This window comes from Hyperolius riggenbachi, chromosome 6, assembly GCF_040937935.1.
Source record: "Hyperolius riggenbachi isolate aHypRig1 chromosome 6, aHypRig1.pri, whole genome shotgun sequence".
Lineage (NCBI taxonomy): Eukaryota > Metazoa > Chordata > Amphibia > Anura > Hyperoliidae > Hyperolius > Hyperolius riggenbachi.
The window spans coordinates 314,377,695-314,397,403 of record NC_090651.1 but is presented as its reverse complement, the minus strand read 5'-3'; the positions used below and the strand labels follow the sequence as shown (position 1 = coordinate 314,397,403).

Here is a 19,709-nt window from a genome sequence, read left to right as displayed (position 1 = left end):
TCACAGACCAATCTTACCACCCTTCATGTAGTATGAGAGCCATACTCTACACAGTCTATTCTATGGAGCTGCACTCCGCATCAGAAAAAAATCTTTGCAAGATGCTGCACACACAGATGCTGTACAGACACAAAAGATCAGTATCTGCAAAAGATCTATTCCTGCCAAATATCCATTCCTGCAAATTGCAATGATAGTCTATGAGATCTGCAGATCATCATACACACATGATTTAACTGACATTCATCTGCAGATCAAGCAATCATCTGCAGATCTGAAAATCCATCCTGGTGGATCTGATCTGCAGATGAATGTCAGTTAAATCATGTGTGTATGATGATCTGCAGATCTCATAGACTATCATTGCAATTTGCAGGAATGGATTTTTGGCAGGAACAGATCTTTTGCAGATACTGATCTTTTGTGTCTGTACAGCATCTGTGTGTGCAGCATCTTGCAAAGATTTTTTTCTGATGTGGAGTTCAGCTCCATAGAAAAGACTGTGTAGAGTATGGCTCTCATACTACATGAAGGGTGGTAAGATTGGTCTGTGATCTTTCATTTTCCAAAGACTATGGTCTGATGTGTGTATGCACCTTTAGAGCAGAGACACACTGTGAGCACTTTCTGAGCGCTTTACTGGGTTTATTTGGGTGGGGTTTCACTACAATATCAGCCATGCAGACCGATGGTCTATTTGAGAAAAGGTACAGATTTCTGATTGAAAAGCGGGTATCCGCTACTGATTGGGATGAAGTTCAATCCTTGGTTAAAGTTCCTTTTTAAGCACCTATGACCTCTTCCTTTATGGGGCGGGGCCATGGACAAAAGCTGGACATCTGGTAAGTAGAATACATTTAATTTATTACCAGAAAAAAAACCGCAAATCGCAGTTCAAAACCGAAGTACAGTTTACTGTACAGCGCTTCTAAGCGCCGGTTAACTCGAGCGCAATCACCCGTTGGGGTTCCAGGCCTGACACAATGTAACCGTCACACATCCTACTACTGAGGAAATGAGAAGCCCACACACTTGGGACTACACAAAGTGACTACACACACTTCCACCTATCTACTGCCTATGTTTAGTAAATTAATGAATGGGCTGAGTCATTACAGAATATTTACTAAGCTAATACCAAACTTTGGGCAATGTTTTACAAGCTAGGAACACAGACTATTGCCATATTCCGGAGTTGTTACACAACTTCCTGTACAGTGAAATCCTGCTATCATCTCTGCTCTGCTGCTGAGCAGACAGGTTTGAAGAACCCATATGTTTGAATGGGACAATTCTCACTGCTCCTATGCGTAGAGATTATCTGGTAGCACATTTACAGTGAAAGTTAGAATACATTTCTATGACTAATGTTGCTTAGGTTTTATGCTGCCACATACTGACAGGATGGGGTTGAGAATGGCACTTTGAGAGGCACTGTGGTGATATATGGTGGAATGCTATAAATTGTTCAGGATACCCGTTTTAGCAGTCATTTTCCGAGTTTCATTAACAGAACCACTTCCTATAGCTATATAGCTATACAGTGGTTTGCAAAAGTATTCGGCCCCCTTGAAGTTTTCCACATTTTGTCATATTACTGCCACAAACATGAATCAATTTTATTGGAATTCCATGTGAAAGACCAATACAAAGTGGTGTACACGTGAGAAGTGGAACGAAAATCATACATCATTCCAAACATTTAAAAAAAAATAACTGCAAAGTGGGGTGTGTGTAATTAATATATACTTTGTAGAACCACCTTTTGCTGCAATTACAGCTGCCAGTCTTTTAGGGTATGTCTCTATCAGCTTTGCACATCTAGAGATTAAAATCCTTGCCCATTCTTCTTTGCAAAACAGCTTCTTTGCAAACCACTGTATGTGTACAACTAATAGGTTATGGCTATATCCGAGTGTTGGAGGTTTCACAACGAAGACTGATTATGTTTGAACATGTTATGTATCACAAGTTACAAATATTCAATAAAATGTTTCATTAAAAAAATAAAAATTACAATCGATACTGTAGGTAATCTAATCTCTTACCCACTCTGTTTTAAAAGAACAGGCAAAGGTTTGTGATTTCATGGGGGCAGCTATCTTTTTGGTTGAAAGGAGGTGACAGGGAGCATGAGACACTGTTCCAACTGCCCTGTGTCCTGATCACCCCTCCTATGTCCCTGATGTCCCCAATGTCACCAATATGTCGGATTAATTTTAACCAAAAATTGATGGAAAGTATTGATTGAACAAAAAACCTAGGTCCATTTGAGGGGAGGCAGGGGTGGTGATAGACTTTGATCCCAACTTGGACAATATGTCCATCTGATCAGCATTGCAGCTTTGCACACCTCGGCTGCCAGCAATATTGCCAGGAACTTTGGACATTGCTAGTCGTGGCACTCTTGGAGCACTGCTACTAAGTATGGTGTCTGGACTGTCACTAGCTACCACAGGTGGATTCCTCAAGCTTCGGGACGTCTGCTGACTACGGAGTGGTGAGACACTGTGGAACTGCATACTAACTGACAGTCAGTGTGATGTTGTTGTGTATGGCCACGATGGATATGCCAAGTTGCATCTCTGCATACTAATCCACTGCTTGCTGCTTCGCTTTTTTGCTTTGATTTGGATGCTAATCAGACGGCCTTGCCCTGGACTGCCCTGCTTTCTCTAGATTGTGAGCTCACTCAGTTACCAGATCTGGCCAGTGGTGTGTTTGGGTGTTGTATGGTGGGTTTGCGTGAGGTGGTGGCCATCTCAAAGGGTTTTTAAAGTTGTAGGATAGTTATATGAGAATGTCTCAAAGTTTATATTTTATAGCTTTTTGTGGGAGTTTCCCCTTTTTCCCTAGTACAACTGGTACTAGGAGGGGAGGGCTTTATGTAGGTCCTTCCCACCTACATAAAGCCCTCCCCTTGCAGGTTCACTTCTAACTATGACTAAGGGCAGATTGTAAGCCCGACACGCGTTAGTTGAACCCTGTGATTTTACTGCATTTTGCTATGTGGAATTTTTGAATAAAGAATACTAGCGTTTTTCTACCACTGCTTGGTTTACGGATCCTTCTGTACACACCTATAGAAATTGGTTTCCTCTCCATTACATTGTGTATATTGTGGTGATAGACAAGGCCATCTATCGCTGTTCTGCAATTCGGTCTCTTTTCAATAGATCCCCTCCTGAAATCAAATAAAATAAATATGGCAGCCTCCGTATTCCCTCTCGCTTCAAGTGTATTTTAAACCCTGGGACAACACTGTAGGCAATAAACTCTGTACAGACACTGCTCGAGTATATGTGACCAGCATATACTGTTTCTATGGACGGGGAGGAGGGATAATGGGAGTGGCTTCTAACAGGCAGGGTAAGGAGGGGAACAATGCACTAGACCAGGGCTTTTCAACCCTGTCCTCAAGTACCACCAACAGTGCATGTTTTGTGGAAATCCACTGAGGTAGTTAATCAGCTCTGCTGAGACACTAATTACCTCACCTGTGCATGTTTGTGGTTTTCTGCAAAACATGCACTGTTGGTGGTACTTGAGGACAGGGTTGAAAAGCCCTGCACTAGGACAGTTGCAGTCCTTTGATTATCTGGCGTGTCTGATCTTTTAACTAGCACAGGAAAACAGGAAACACGTGTACGGAGAGCATTGTACGGAGAGCATTGCACGGAGAGCATTAAACAAAAATTACAAAGAGCACAGGAGGCATGCCTAGGCGTGTATGCTCTGTTTGTTAAACCCTATATTTAAAAAAAAAGTTAAAGGCTAGAAAATACTTCCTAATGGCTATAAACATCAGCGGACAATCTGAAAAAGAAGTATTCCTTTCTATAAGCAAGACATTTATTAGCTGCGGTGAAATCGAGGCCATAATGATCTGAGTTAAGCAGGGGGTTCTGGGAAAGCAGCCAAGCAGGTTCAACAAAATGCTTCACAGACAGGGCGTAGGGAGAAGATGATGTGCGGAAGAGAACTGCCAGGGGACACGCTCACTTTCTTTGTCACTGAGAACAGAATAAAAAACACAAGAGTCAGAAAAGCCCACATCTCCCAATCTGGAGTCATTCCTGCTATTTAAAGATGCCTTAATTTGGGCAATGGAACAGCGGGCGTTCTTACCGCGAAGTACGCAGAGTACCGTCAATGAAAATTAAGACACATTTATGTAACGCTAAGCGGCAGATCTCTGGCACGGAACACGTGAAAATATTCCCAGACAGATAAATGATTTACAAAAGGAATCTGTCAGCAATATAACACAGAATTAATGAACAGATTATCCTCTTGGAGTAAACAGTGCATCACTAGCATGTTAACACATGTTTACAACTTCCTACACACAAAATGCATACTTTTTAGCAATAGTTTACAGCCAATTCATGCATCGGAGAGTGGACCAGCTCACCAAGGGCAAAAGTAGAATGCTCTCAAATAACGGCCACTTAATTTGTCAAGAGATAGAGGAGGCACCATTCCTTAAAAGTCCCTATATTTTCAAGCTTGGGCCATGATACAATGGTACACGGTTTGGTTGACAAAGTACATCCAGACAGCTAAGAATGCTATAGCCTCTATATGCACTATAGCACTTGATAAGCTTCCCACTGAAGAATAAACTTATGCCGGAAAAGATTACAATGTCTTTTGTTTAGGTTTCCTTATCAGCCACAATTAGATAACATTTCTGGCGGATCGCTCAGAAACAGCCGTATCAGTCCGCCGACAGTGCGTACACACGCCGGACTGTCGTTGGAACGCCCACCCAGCGGGAGCAAGGTATAGAAGATGATTGATTAGCACCAGTTGCTGGCTGACAGCTGACTCTATGTAGTCGCTCCTGTTGGTGGTTGTGCTCACAGTCCAGAGGATACCTTTTGTGCCTTTGAGAAAGCGGCAGGTGCCGCGAAACGGCTGTCAGGCCGGTACCTCCACCCTAACCTACTGGTATACCTGTAAGCCTATGTACACGCAATAAACCTGAATAGCAAGAGTTGGTGCTCCATATCGTTTCTTTCTACTATCTGTGGATGTAGCCACCCAGCGGGAGGTGACGACGGACCCGTCGTTGCCTCCAGTCCGGCGGGTGTACGGGCCTTTATTTCAGCTCCATGCATCATAGAACGTGAAAAAAGGAGAGAAATGGTCACTAGATAATTAATATAAAACTATAATATATGACTATAGCAGGTATGCAATAGCAGTTTTCATAGCAGATAAACTGTACTTTGGGAACCTGTAATTTGTAAACAGAGGAAATAATTTGTGCACAAAAAAGCACATTTGAGGATGAGAACTGTATCTTACTAATATTATAAATGTGAAAGTTTGGATGTTGGTTACTCAATCACGCAACAATGGCTGAATGGATTTGAATGAAATTTGGCACACACATAGTACATTACCTGGAACAACATATAGGATACTTTTTATCTCCATAACCAAAAAGTGGGCGGAGACAAATACAAATTTCACTGGGAAAGTGTAAACTGCAGCCATTCTTTCACTGTTAATGGCAGGGTTCTCAAACGTGGCACAGTTCGTCACTGAGTGACTCGGATTAATATTCAGAAAAGTGGGTGGAGCCTACAAAAGCCAATCAAAAAATTGATTGATTTTCAAGGGGAATATTTCATTGCTGCCATTCTTGCACGGTTAATGGCACAAGCCTTAAACCTGATACAGTTGGTCATTGGGTGACTGGGGTTCAAATTCAGAAAAGGGGGTGGAGCCACAAACAGCCAATGAGATTTGTTTCATTTCAATGCAAATTATTGATGCCAATACCGCAAATTTCACAAACTAGGTCATTGAGTAATTGAGTGTTAGTGTTAGAAAAAGTGGGTGCAGCCAACACCAGCCAAACATACCCGGGCAACGCCGGGCCATCAGCTAGCGGGTAATAAGAAGGTAGTAGTAAAAATGTTTCTGTACCGTGTTAGCCAAACAAACTATGTAGGTAGAAAAAAAAACAAAGTCTTGTCACTGTCTGGTTACTGTTTAGCAGTTAGATGTCAGGTGATCAGGTGTTAGGTGGCTCCAGCCTGCTGATCACCTGACATTTAACTGCTGAACAGTAACCAGCACAACTGCCATCTTTGTGTTTACTATTTACCTGCATCAGTGTTTTACTTCAGCTTACATCTGGAAATATGCCTGAAGAAGGGGACTAGATCCCAGAAAGCTTGCATTATTTAACTCTATCAGTTAGCCACTAAAAGGTATTACTTTTACAAGTTTTTTTCTACCTAGGTAATAAGAAGGAAAACACATTTTTATTGAAGGTTATGTCAGAGTATACTGCTTGAAAGACTCGCTAGTGGAGACTCTGCTATTTGAGGTATCCAGCATCACTGCTAAAGCCTGGCACACACACTAAATTATTTTTTGGCAAAGGCAGCCTTGGGGTACCATATAGGCCTGAAGATCTGCTAGCGGCTGTATTGGGCATCAGCTGATAATCAAGTGTGTGTGTACAGCAACCCTCAACCCCAATCATGCAAGCGATCCACCCAGCGGGTCAACTTGGCTGAGCGACAGCTGATTATATGGATCATGCCGCTCGCCAGCTTGACGTCATATAAGGGCCGCTCGGTTGTCTCTCTGTCATCCCTCTGCCTCCCCCCAGATAACAGAATGCATTGTCAGCTACACAGCTAACTTTGTGTCTGTACAGCCTGCCCAGCGATGTCACCCAATGGTGTGTATGCACCTTTAATCACTGTGGAATGACTGTGTTGACACAAAAAACAATGTTATGTTGAAATAATGGTTGCCATCAGTCCTTGCAATACATATTGTATTTATAACCAAAATGGAAAGGATGTAAACAATTTGCTATACCTATTACACAGAGCAGAGCCGAGTAGAATTGCATTCATTTAGTTTTTTTCCTGTCTCTCTTTACAGGTACAAACATTGGCAATTTTGTCCTATTCTTAGTCATCTATGCCGTGTTCCTCTCCTCAGAACATCTCTTATGTATGTGTCTGCCTTCCCTCTAGTCTCGCAAGCACGACTTAACTCTCGTGAAAGAAAAACATTACTAAGTCCTTGTACGCTACGGGGCATTCAGTGCAGCGCAGTGAATGGGAGCGCTCCGGAACATCAACAATGGTGAATGACTGAGGTAAAACAGTATTCGGTCGGTTTCGCCAGAAACTAGCATGATCTACCTTGAGGAGAGGGAACAGAATGCATGAGGAAAGCAATGAAACGCGGAGACCAGCAGATAGCCTGCGCAAATGATTCTGTGGAAAAGCAGTTTTTATTAAAATCCGGGCAACCAGATTAACGCAGACGTGTTTGTGTTTTGTATGTGTGATTGTTTGCATGTGTTTGTGTGTATGGGAAACTATGGAACACCATTGAGATAGCTCTGGTCCTGTTATCGGGAGTAGACATAATGTGTAAATCAACTCTCCATATCCTGCATCATCATGTGATCCCTCAGGAGTGGCAGCATGGTGGCGTAGTAGTTAGCACTCTTGCCTTGCAGCACTGGGTTCCCAGTTCAATTCCCAGCTAGGGCACTATCTGCACAGAATTCATCTGTTCTCCACATGTCTGTATGGGTTTCCTCCGGGCACTCCGGTTTTCTCCCACATCCCCCAAAATATACAGAAAAGTTAATTGGCCATAGACTACAATGCACATATGACTATGGTAGGGATTCGATTGTGAGCTCCTCTGAGGGACAGTTAGTGACAAGATTATTCACTTTGGGAAGCACTGCGGCAGATGTTGGTGCTATATAAATAATAATATTAATAGAGTAGGCAAGATTCGCATCAGGCTGGATGTACTATGGTGCATTCACAACGTATCCTGTGAGAATAACGCAATGCCACTGCACGTCTGTTGCAACCAGTTATACTGCTCACTGCTGTGCAACTGGTCCGTTCCAATACGCCACCAGTTCAGCCCTCCGCCGCCGCCGGGAACAAGAGCCGCAAGTGTAGCTCTGTACTACATCTTCCAGCATGCATTGCGGCATGTGCGCAGAAGGCCCTGCGAGGAACTAAAAATCATCCAGTTGCTGCTGGACGGGTGGAGAAGATGGCATATTCAGAAAAAACAAAAAACTCCTTTATGGGGAGGTTTATTTAAATGGCTGTAAACAGCTATGTACTTTTTTTTTTTTTTTTTAAGTGGACCAAGACTCTTGCATAGGACAGAAGTAAAAGACATAGAAATACACCCTGTTTGTATTTAGAGAGTTTAGCCTGTGTAATTCCCCCACATCTGTGACTTAGCACAAGTTCTAATTTGATCCCTTAGCTGTGGCAGCTGCCTGCCATGACAGAGAGCTCATTTGTAAACACAGGATGTCAACAATATGTCTGCTTCCATGAAAGCAGGAAGTAGACAAACTGCAGATTTATTGCAGGATTAGTATCAGCTGTAACAAATGTTTTTCTTTTAAGCTCGTTATGCTGCTGCTCATCTTTTAGAGCAGAGAGGAAGTTCTGAGTACAGGTCCGCTTTAAAGGGAACCTTAACTGAACGGGGGTAAAGAGTTTTACTTACCTGGGGCTATTACCAGCCCCCTGCAGCAGTCCTGTGCCCTCGGCGCCGCTCTGGAATCCTCTGGTCCCCCGCTGTCACTTAGTTTCGTTTTTGACGACTCACCAGTCGCCGGCCGCCATGCGTATTATTGGACGCATTCACCAATGCAATTAGCGCTATTGCGGACCGCAACGCGTACAAAAATACGCGTTGCCGCATTCCGCACGCGTAGATATAGCGCATTCCGCAATAGCGCTAATTGCATTGGTGAATGCTTCCAATAATACGCATGGCGGCCGGCCGACTGGTGAGTCGTCAAAAACGAAACTAAGTGACAGCGGGGGACCAGAGAATTCCAGAGCGGCGCCGAGGGCACAGGACTGCTGCAGGGGGCTGGTAATAGCCCCTGGTAAGTAAAACTCTTTACCCCCGTTCAGTTAAGGTTCCCTTTAAGCTTACCAAATAATAAATCAAATTATTATACCGAATCTCTAAATGCTTAGAAACTATGAACTCCTGCCTGTTGAATACTACACTGGAAAGTAAATTGTGTTTTACAGTCAACGAGACAGACATTACTTGAATGCCAAGCCTTTCACTATAGTTGCCAGGGGATACAGTTGTGTGGATGATAAAATACAGTTTTGAGATATTCGTGTGCGTGGTTTACGTGAACAGATTGGTCAAGACTGCCTATTGATGTCTCCCCTCAGCTTTTGGCATTCTAGTGCAGTGTTCTCCCCAGGCTCTTTTAGCAGGGTGCTCCACCCGGCTAGTTTTGGTGAGCACCCGGCTGTCATCAGCTCACCTCTGTCGCACAGAGATGCAGCAGCCCTACATTTTCCCATCTCGCCCCACCCAGCTACCATTTCATGCCACCCGGCTGGAAAACAATTCTGAGGAGAACACTGTAGTGCAGTGAAAAATGTCTGCGAAGAGTGAGGCTGAGATGAGGGATAGTCACAATGACTATGAATTTAAGTATTAGTTTATTACTAGTAAAAAGACCTGCCCATTAAAAAACAGGCGCTAGGTCACAGCCGCTATCCCCGCAATGCGCGCATATATGCGTCCCGCTTGCTCATTCCCCACCACTGTCTGAAGGGAGCTGCTTGCTTGGCAGTTGGAAAAAGCTGTTATTTCCCACAATGCAATGAGAACCTCTGTGAACCAGACACAGCGAACTGTCAGTGGGGGGGAGAAAGGGGGGGGGGGGGGATCACTTGTGTGCTATGTTATGCGGCCCTGCAGCTTGGCCTTAAAGCTGCAGTGGCCAATTTAGCAATAATTAGCCTGGTCTTTAGGGGGGGGGGGGTTAACACTGCAGTCCTCAAGTGGGTAATATCCAAAGTTTGAGTAATATGCAAAACTTACAGCGTGATACATTTCCAGATCTCTTGCCTAAGCAGTGCAAGTTTATTATGTGGCAGCATGATGTCAGCAGGTCAATGCATAGCAATAAGGATGAATAGATAATATCCCAACGCAGTTAAACTGCAATAAAAATTAAAAAAAAAAAAAAAAAAAAAGGGTAAAATGCCTCATAAAATGAAAGTGGCTTGTAAAACGCTATCTGCCCTTGAATAGCAGCAATTAAAAACAGGCAAAGTATTAGCTTTTACTATAAGAAACCCATCAATGTGTATTTACATAGTTACATAGTTATTTTGGTTGAAAAAAGACATATGTCCATCGAGTTCAAGCAGTATAAAGTACAACACCAGCCTGCTCCCTCACATATCCCTGTTGATCCAGAGGAAGGCGAAAAACCCTTACAAAAAAAAATGCAGTTTCAGCTCCCTATACTTCATATTAAAGCTAACCTGAAATGAAAGCAAAAAAATGCATGTATAGTCCTAATCATAGGCCCAGTGCACACCAAAAACCTCTAGCAGATCTGCAAAATGCCAAAGGTTTTTGAAGCAGATTTCAGAGCGATTCTAGGCATGTTTACAGAGGTTTTCTAAACATGCCTAGCGTTTTCTGTAGCGTTTTTGTGTAGCAGATTACACATATTGTTACAGTAAAGCTGTTACTGAACAGCTTCTGTAACAAAAACGCCTGGAAAACCACTCTGAAGTAGAGTTTTTCAGAGCAGTTTTCCACTTTCCTATACTTTAACATTGAGGCAGAAACGCCTCAGAAATCTAAAAAATGCTGCGGTCTGGTGTGCACCGTCCCATTCACTGTCATTAGCCAAGCGGTTTTCCCCCTGCAAGCGTTTTAAAAACGCTTCAGAACCGCTCTGGTGTGCACCAGCCATTAGATAGAATTTTACCTGAATTCTCATGGTGATATTTTGTATTTAAAGATTAAAGTGTACACAGGGCAGTGCAGAAGGGGCAGGTGGGACACAGAGGCATGTTCTCTGATCTAATCCATGCCTCTGTGTCCCCTCCCCTTTTTTAAATAATTAAAACGTATCTGTCCCATGCACTTTTTAAGTGTTTTTCTCAACCACACAGTTTTACACCCTCCAGTTAGTCATTAATGAGAGTACAGTTCAAATACAGTCCAACTGCCCTGGTTTCTCATAACAAGGAAAATGAAAATAAACCACAGCTTAGTTGTAAGTAGGAGTGGGGCTGTACATAGATATGTTCATCTCATGTTACTTTGGGTTCCCTTTACTAAATTTTAGATTATTTATCCAAACATTTTTTGGACAAGACGACTGACTTTTTCTCTCCCAAAAATGGGGGAAAAAAGTCACTGCGTCTTATAGTCCAAATGCAGGGAGAGCCTAACTTGTGAACGCCTGACAATACGAACCTCCAACCTGCCGCAATGTCGGGGATTCCCTGTACTGTGCCCATGCAGAGCAGGACACAGGGAGACAAACGGAGGACACAGGGGGACACAAAGGGACATAGTGGAGCACACAGGGAAGACACAAAGGCCATAGAGGAGGACACGAGGGCAGAGGCAGACACATGGCGGACACAAGGGGGATAGAGGGGGGCATGAGGTACAAGGGGGGCATAATCCACAAGATGCCCCTTCACCATAGATGCACCAGGTTTAGTATTAATATTTTTTCCCCCTGGTTTTTGTCCTCTAAACCTAGGTGCCTCTTATAGTCTGAAAAATAAGGTACACAACATCAAGGCCACAATTAAAGATGAACCCCCCAAAAAAGTTTTGACCATATTGCACCTACAGTATTACATAAAGAAAATACAACAATACTACCTAGCTACTTCTCCGGAATTTTTGATAAAATGGGTTGCTGTATCAAATTTAGGTTACCACCATCTTTAAAACCGCAAAAACATGAAAAACTGGATTCTCAAACGCATGCCATTTTTCTGCAATTTTGTTTCCAGGGGGGAAAAAACAATCACAACTGTATTTTAAAATTGAATGTTAATTATTGTGCAAGGCATGATCGATTTTCGGCTTGGGTCTGCTTTAAATAATCGAGATTAGTGTATAGAATAGCTATATATATATATATATATATACACACACACACACACACTGTATATATATATATATATATATATATATATATATATATATATATATATATATATATATATATAGATAGATAGATAGATAGATAGATAGATATAGATATAGATAGAGAGAGAGCTCGTACATCAAATGCGAGTAATAGCTACCTACGTGACCTGGTGACCTACACGAGAGGTGAAAGAGAGAAGAAAGGAAAAAAGAGCAGAGAAAGAACATTAAGAAATAAGAAGAACTAACTGGTGATGTAGTGTGGTACCTGGAGCCAAAGTCAAGAAAAATGTAATAGCCGCCAAAGTGTAAATTAATGAGCAATGGGATATTTATATATTCTCGGCCCAAAACTTCCTACTATTGGGATCTGGTTTTTTTATTTTATTCTACCCAACTAGACCACATTTTCCAAGTATAGTTCTTGCCTATAGTGTTTACACTGTTTCAGGTCCTCCATTGTTTGGATTAAGTTTACTTGCTCAATCCATTCCTGGATCGAGGGAGGACATTGGGATTTACAGTGCCTACATAGTAACATCTTGGCAGAAATTTTTGTAACGTAAAAGGAAAAATGTAGGTATGTCAGGGGGCATATGGTCTGTTGTAGTATGTGTTCTTACCTTTGACCAGTATCGCTACTTACAGGACCAGAAGATGCCCAGTTTCCCTGAAAAAAAAAAAAAAAAAGACCTACCCCAAAAATAAGCCCTAGCATGATTTTTAAGGAATTTTGAAGATGTTTGAAATATAAGCCCTACTCCAAAAATAAGCCCTAGTCATAAAAAAAAGTCAATTTAAATAAGAGTCCTGACTGCTACAGAATGCAGGTAAAAAAGTAAAATCAATTGGCAATAGAGTGCAGCAGGACAGGTAGTCCCAGCGTTAACTGACTTATGTCGCCGCCTATAGCCGATGCGGTTCAGTCGCATGCTACCTCCTGTTGGGTTTGAAGGAGGAAACGTGAGTGACATCAAATGCGAGTGAAACGCATCGGCTATAGGCGGCATGGGTCGGTTAACACCCCCTCTGCAGTGGCCAGCAAGTTGTACTCATTTCAAATAAGAGTGGCGGAGCTCACCACTACTCCTGAGGAGATTGACGATTTATGTAATAATGTAAAAAAAAAAAAATTTCCATTGTGGTTCTGTGAAGTTTATTGCAAGGTCCTTTTCAGGTACCCTTTATAGAATAAATCTTAAGTGCCACTGATCTTCTTAAAAAGCTAAATTCAGCATTTCAGAAGGGTCTTTCGGGTACATTTGGCAATGGTCAAAAGCTCCTTTCCTTGTGATGGTCCAAGAAATCATTGCTGTATGCACCAATTTCTAGGTCTCTTTAAAGCCCTTGTATAGTTTTTTTTTTCTTTACATCTTCCCTCACATTTCACATAGTCTGAGTAAGAACCCTCCACACCCATACTCACATCTGAAGGTGTTTACTTTAGTCATGTGACCCCACCATAGGGGCAAGCAATCCATAGTGCCAAAGGCACTCTAAGCTCTGGACTGTGTGGTTTCCATTCGGCCATAACCCACCACACTGCATCTTAAAGGGGAACTGAAGAGAGAGGTATATGGAGGCTGTCATGTTTATTTCCTTTTAATCAATACCAGTTGCCTGGCAGCCCTGCTGGTCTATTTATCTGCAGTAGTATCTGATTAAAACCAGAAACAAGCATGCAGCTAGTCTTGTCAGATCAGACTTATAAGTCTGAACCACTGAAACACCTGATCTGCTGCATGCTTGTTCAGGGGCTCTGGCTAATAGTATTAGAGGCAGAGGATCAGCAGGGCTGCCAGGCAACTGGTATTGTCTAAAAGGAAATAAACACGACAGCCTCCATATACCTCTCTCTTCAGTTCCCCTTTAAAGGACAACTGTAGAGAGAGGGATATGGAGGCTGCCACATTTATTTCAATACCAGTTGCCAGACTGCCCTGCTGGTCTTCTTGGCTGCAGCTGTGTCTGAATAACACCAGAAACAAGCATGCAGCTAATCGTCAGATCTGACAATGCCAGAAACCCCTGGTCTGCTGCATGCTTGTTCAGGGTCTATGGCTGAAAGTATAAGAGGCACAGGATCAGCAGGGCTGTCAGGCAACTGGTACTGCTTTAAAGGTAATAAGTATGGCAGCCTCCATATCCTTCTCACTGCAGTTGTCCTTTAAAGTGAATGGGAACCGCATTAAAAAAAAAATGAAGCAAATACTTACCTAAGGAGAGGGAAAGCTCTGGGTTGTATAGAGTCTTCCGTCTCCTCTCTCGGTACTCTCTATCCTGTGCTGGCTCCCCCTCCCCCAGTTTCAATCCCCCGCCGAAAGGGTATTTAGAAGACTTTGGGAGCCGTGTCCTGCCAAAGACGTGCGGCTCCATACTGCACACACGTGAGTGTGCAAGAGAGCGTGCTTGCGCAGGTGAAGTACAGGGCTGCCCTTCTTCAGGAGCACTCGGGCTCCCTGAAGACTTCTGAAGCCTCCTTCAGCCGGGTAAAGCAGTATTTGACTAATTTAGTCAAATACTGCTACCGGGCGAGCCAGCACTGGAACGAGGGGACCAGGAGAGGAGCGGGAAGGCTCTATAGGACCCAGAGCCTTCCATCTCCTTGGGTAAGTATCTGTCTCATTTTTTTAAATGTGGTTCCCATTCACTTTAAAGGTCCATACTCAATATACGATTTTCTGACAACCGTCAAGTTTTTTGAGCGATGAGCAATCGTTTCTGCGGTCTCCCGAAATGGGTACAGGTGCGCGATCACGCAAACAACATTTAGCGGCATGCGAGGAGATATCGACCGTCACGGCGGATAAGATCTGTAAGGTCCCGGACGACTCTGCACAAAGTACCGCAATAGCTTTACTTCCTGTTCTTGCCCGTTGTGTTTTGTCACATGACGTCGCGCATACTCGCCGGCCGGAAGATGGATAGTTAAACACTTGTCGTCAGGGGGACGTCGCTGGAGCCATCTTCCTCTGTCGGATGGTGAGTATTTAGCTTAACAGACTCCATATTGTTCCGAATTTCGAGTGCAGCTTCTGAACAAATGTCATGTCTGAGTACACTGCCAACGGTGCTGACTTGGTCTAAATTCTGTTTTTCTACTTTCTCTCATATTGTTTCTCTTCGCAAATTGAACTGAGGTCAGGTTAGCCTACATTGTACCCATTGTACCGAATCCTCCAAATCTTTTTCAATTTCTTTTACAATTTCCTCTATTTTGTACAACTCAGATGATGACTTAAATTACTCAGATGGGGAAAACAAATATGATCTTGAAGCGGAGGACATTAGGCCATCGACACCTTCTTCTTTGTCTTTCAAGAACCTCTCTTGGCACATTAGCCGGAGGAAGGGTTTCATCTGTTCATATGTGATTTGTTTTACACTTCAGCTTCAAAACAGGATTGCAGAAACAGCAGAAAAACTATTGTGCAACGTTTCATAACCATCACTGCTATCGCCAAGTGTTTTCTACATTTCACGGTTCCCAGAAAGCAAGTGCATACATTTGCAAAGATTCCAGATCTTGCGGTAAAAGCATATTCATATATACGTGCTGCACTAATTACTGTCCCAGCGCAGGGTCCATTGCAGCCTATTGTGGAGGCATGTTAGTCATTTAGGCTCCTTTTACACTATATTATTTGCTGTCAGAAGTGAACAGACCACTAAATGTGCAAGGTAATGTCCATGTTTGCCTATGGCTCAGTTCACATTATACGCATTTTAACTGAAAGCCTTTCCACAATGCACCGCTATAGTGTAAACAGATTGTAAAAGGTGTTGAACCATCTAACTCTATATACAAATACTCAGCCTGCTTTGCCAGAATAATATTTTTATTATTTTGTATTTATATACCACCGACATTTTCCCCGTTTTGCTGGATGATAAATATTCACTTTGGACTCTTGGATGAAACCATAATTTTTTCAAAATGGTCTCAAACGCTAGTTAAAATTGTCCTCTTTATGGACTCTTAATATTGTCCTTTAGATCAATATTTCTCAACGTTATTATAGCACTTACCCCTTTATTATTGTCCCCATTGGCCAAGTACCCCTTATTGAGAGTCACTTCATTTCAAGTACCCCTTTGTTCGGAGTAATTGCGTAGGAATGCGTTTCAAACATTCCTTGATGCTTTTAATGAATGATCAATACTCAGGTTAATCTCAAAACTTACCACAATTGGTTGACTGACAGCTTTAAGTACCCCCTGAGCTATAGAAAGGCACCCCATGAGGCGCACGTACCATGTGTTGAGAGACCTAGGCTTTAGAACACTCTCCACACACAAGGCCTTGGCATTGTAGGAGCAAGAGACGTGTAAATCATGATGTTAGGTATTTGTTTAGCGCCTCAGACGGTAAATAGTGTGTGGGCTTGTACAACACATTTCTCAGCGGCACAAATTGTCCATTGTTTCTACTGTATTGACAAGGCAAACAGCAGCTAACCGAAAAGGGAAAAATAAAACAACAAAATGAAAAGCCAACATTCAAAGAAATTTTCCCCACTGCTGGAGCTCTGACTGCTGAATTATATTTTCCAAACCGCCTTGTAAGCCTGTGCTTCTTCACCAGCTGGTGCCATTTCTTACTAATCGGAACCTGAAGGGACAGGAACATGCAGGCTGCCAAAGTTGAATGCTGCTTGCCCAGCAGTTGGGCTGATTCTACGCATGGAAAACCCGCTATATGGAATTCGGCTGCACAGGTGTCCCCCGCGGTTGCAGAGAGATCCACAGCTCTGGATTCCTAAACACCACCGATAAGCGCAGCATTGTTCTCACATTTATATCACCAGCTGCTCTATCCAGCCCCATTCATCATCCTTCCACATAAAAACAGCACACATTGTTCAGGTATACTCAAGCCACGTATCTGTAAAGTGTTTGCTGCCCGCAGTGTTGCGTCAACACTTAAAGATCCATATCCATGGCGAATTTTTTTCAACTTTTTTTTTTAAACAATTATTTTTACAATATAGAGCATCATTGTGAAATGAAAATTTGTTAAACAATGTTTAAAGACTTGTTATCACCCGCGGAGATCATTCGTATTAAACGACTGCCCTGATGGATCACTGCACAAACGATTGATAGGGCCCCATTCACACTGGGGGCGATTACCGCTAATCGCCGACTATTGCTAGTGCCTTTTAAAGCGTTAGCACAATATTAACTATATGGCATGGATCTCACTGCCGTAATCGCCGGCGACTAGCACTGATCGCTAAACGCGCTACCTGCAGCATTTTTCTGCGATTTAAGAGCGATCGCGATTACAATGCTAAAAAGCTAATCGCAATCGCTCCTAAATTGCAAAAGTGTACAATGATTTTTGTGTTAAATCGTGAAAAAAAAAAATCGCCAGTGCAAAATGCTTCGCTTTTGCAAGTGTGAATGGGCCCGAATATCACCCTAGACTTCCAAGGAAGTCTTCGTAATCGCAAAAACAATTATGCAATTGTTCGTTTTGCAGCCGCAAACTATGCTTGCAGATTAGGCCAGGTGGATCGGGGAACCATCGTTCGTTGACGGGTTTCCCCGATCCATAGGCCGAGGGTACTTACCTGTAGGTCCATACTCATGGTCAACGGCAGTTACAGACAGAGGGTTTTTAAAGACCATCATGACGGATCAAATCGGAACAAGTCTTAAAGGGAACCTTAACTGAACGGGGGGTAAAGAGTTTCACTTACCTGGGGCTATTACCAGCCCCCTGCAGCAGTCCTGTGCCCTCGGCGCCACTCTGAAATCCTCCGGTCCCCCGCTGTCACTTAGTTTCATTTTTGACGACTCACCAGTCGCCGGCCGCCATGCGTATTATTGGACGCATTCACCAATGCAATTAGCGATATTGCGGACCGCAACGCGTACAAAAATACGCGTTGCCGCATTCCGCATGCGTAGATATGCGGCAACGGGTATTTTTGTACGCGTTGCGGTCCGCAATAGCGCTAATTGCATTGGTGAATGCGTCCAATAATACCCAAATACCAATGGCGGCCGGCGACTGGTGAGTCTTTAAAAACGAAACTAAGTGACAGCGGGGGACCGGAGGATTCCAGAGCGGCGCCGAGGGCACAGGACTGCTGCAGGGGGCTGGTAATAGCCCCAGGTAAGTGAAACTCTTTACCCCCGTTCAGTTAAGGTTCCCTTTAATGTCTCCGTGTGTACAGATCTTTAATACATCTTCCTGCTAAAATCTATGGAACTTCCCCATGCATTCTTCTTCATCTCAGGATCCTATCATTGGTAACCTTCTTGCGGTCTATTGCTTTTTTCCCACATCCCATTGTTAAAGACTTTTAGCATAAAGATTGTGGACACGTCGCTCATCAGCAGTTTCTACCTATTCAGTCTTGCAGGCGACATGAATAGTGACTACCATTCAAGAGCATCTATTTAGATCAAACCATCTCACAACTAGATGCATGTGGTTTTTAGGTGTCTGACTCAAACACTACTAATCAGCAGGGCAGCCAGAAAATAAGCATTTATAAACCAAAAAAAAAAAAAACAACAACTAGAGATGGCAGTATCCCTTAAAGGCAGTCTTCCATGAAGTCTCATTGAATTGGGTATTTAATCGGAATATCAATTGTAATTTATTGCAGTTCATAAAACCTGTAAAAAGTTGATTCCACTATAGCGCTAGAAAAATGCAAAATGCAAACACAAAAAATAACAGGGGCAAGAAACACACACAAAAATGCTTCCAGTGTGTATTGAAAACACGCAAATGCATCTGAAATTCACTCGAAGTATTCTTGTGCTCCATCTGTTCCGTGGATGGCACATCTGAGTGTGGCGGCACCCAAGACGCGACATGAGGTGGTTCCCTGCTGCCAGGTATCTGTACCACGTGTCAGCATGGCGTTATAAACACTGTCATATGGCTATAGTACATTGCAGCCAGAAGGTGCCCACTGGCTGGTTGATAACAGACTGAACTACCTGGCAAGATCGTAATTCAGCCTTAGGCCTCTTGCACACTGCAAACAATTCAGATTCAGATTCCGCTTTTTAATCTGTTTTTACTTCAGATTCAGATTCAGTTTTGCAGTTTGCTCCTTGCACACTGCAAATCTGAATCTGAATCGGAGGTAAAAACTGATTAAAAAGCGGAATCTGAATCGGAATCGCTTGCAGTGTGCAAGAATCCTTAAAGCAAACCTTTGTATTTTGCAAACAACAAGGTAAGATAACTACCTCGGGAGAGGGAATCCCATCTCCCCATAAGAATTAATAAGTTAGTTACCTCAGGAGAGAGAAGCCTCAGAATTTTCCAGAGGCACCTCCATCTCCCCATAAGAACTAATGGAAACGCAGATGACTTATCCCTCAATCCAACATATATAAAAAAAAAATATTTACTGTAATACAAATTACTGTATAAGGTATAAATGCATATAGGAAAACAAATTAAAGTATACCAAAGTCGAAGCAAGAGTCAAAAAGGAAACAATCACCTAAGAGGGAAGCCTCTGGATCTTGTGGAGACTTTCCACAGTGTCCTCCAGTCCCCCATTGCCGTTCGAATCTTCTGGAGGGTCCCGGTGAGAAGTGGCAGGAGCAACCGAAGACCTGGGAAGGCTCTATAACCACTGAGGTCTATCTGGGGGGATATATCCGTCCAGATAGCCTGCACTGCTGCTGCGGAGCTGCCTGTGCGTGCTTCCGCCGCCTTCCGCTGCCCCTGAGATCAATGAATGGGGATACAA

At 43.0% G+C, this 19,709-nt stretch overlaps 1 protein-coding gene and 1 long non-coding RNA gene across 2 annotated transcripts in view; one reads left to right on the top strand and one right to left on the bottom strand.

The window, feature by feature from the left end:
- Positions 1-19,709, bottom strand: part of LOC137521696 (cytoplasmic phosphatidylinositol transfer protein 1-like) — a 343,380-nt gene that overhangs the window by 86,251 nt on the left and 237,420 nt on the right. The window lies entirely within an intron of this gene.
- Positions 6,073-7,296, top strand: LOC137522855 (uncharacterized). Its single transcript, XR_011022461.1, has 2 exons — positions 6,073-6,227; positions 6,916-7,296. It is a non-coding gene; the product is annotated as an uncharacterized lncRNA (long non-coding RNA).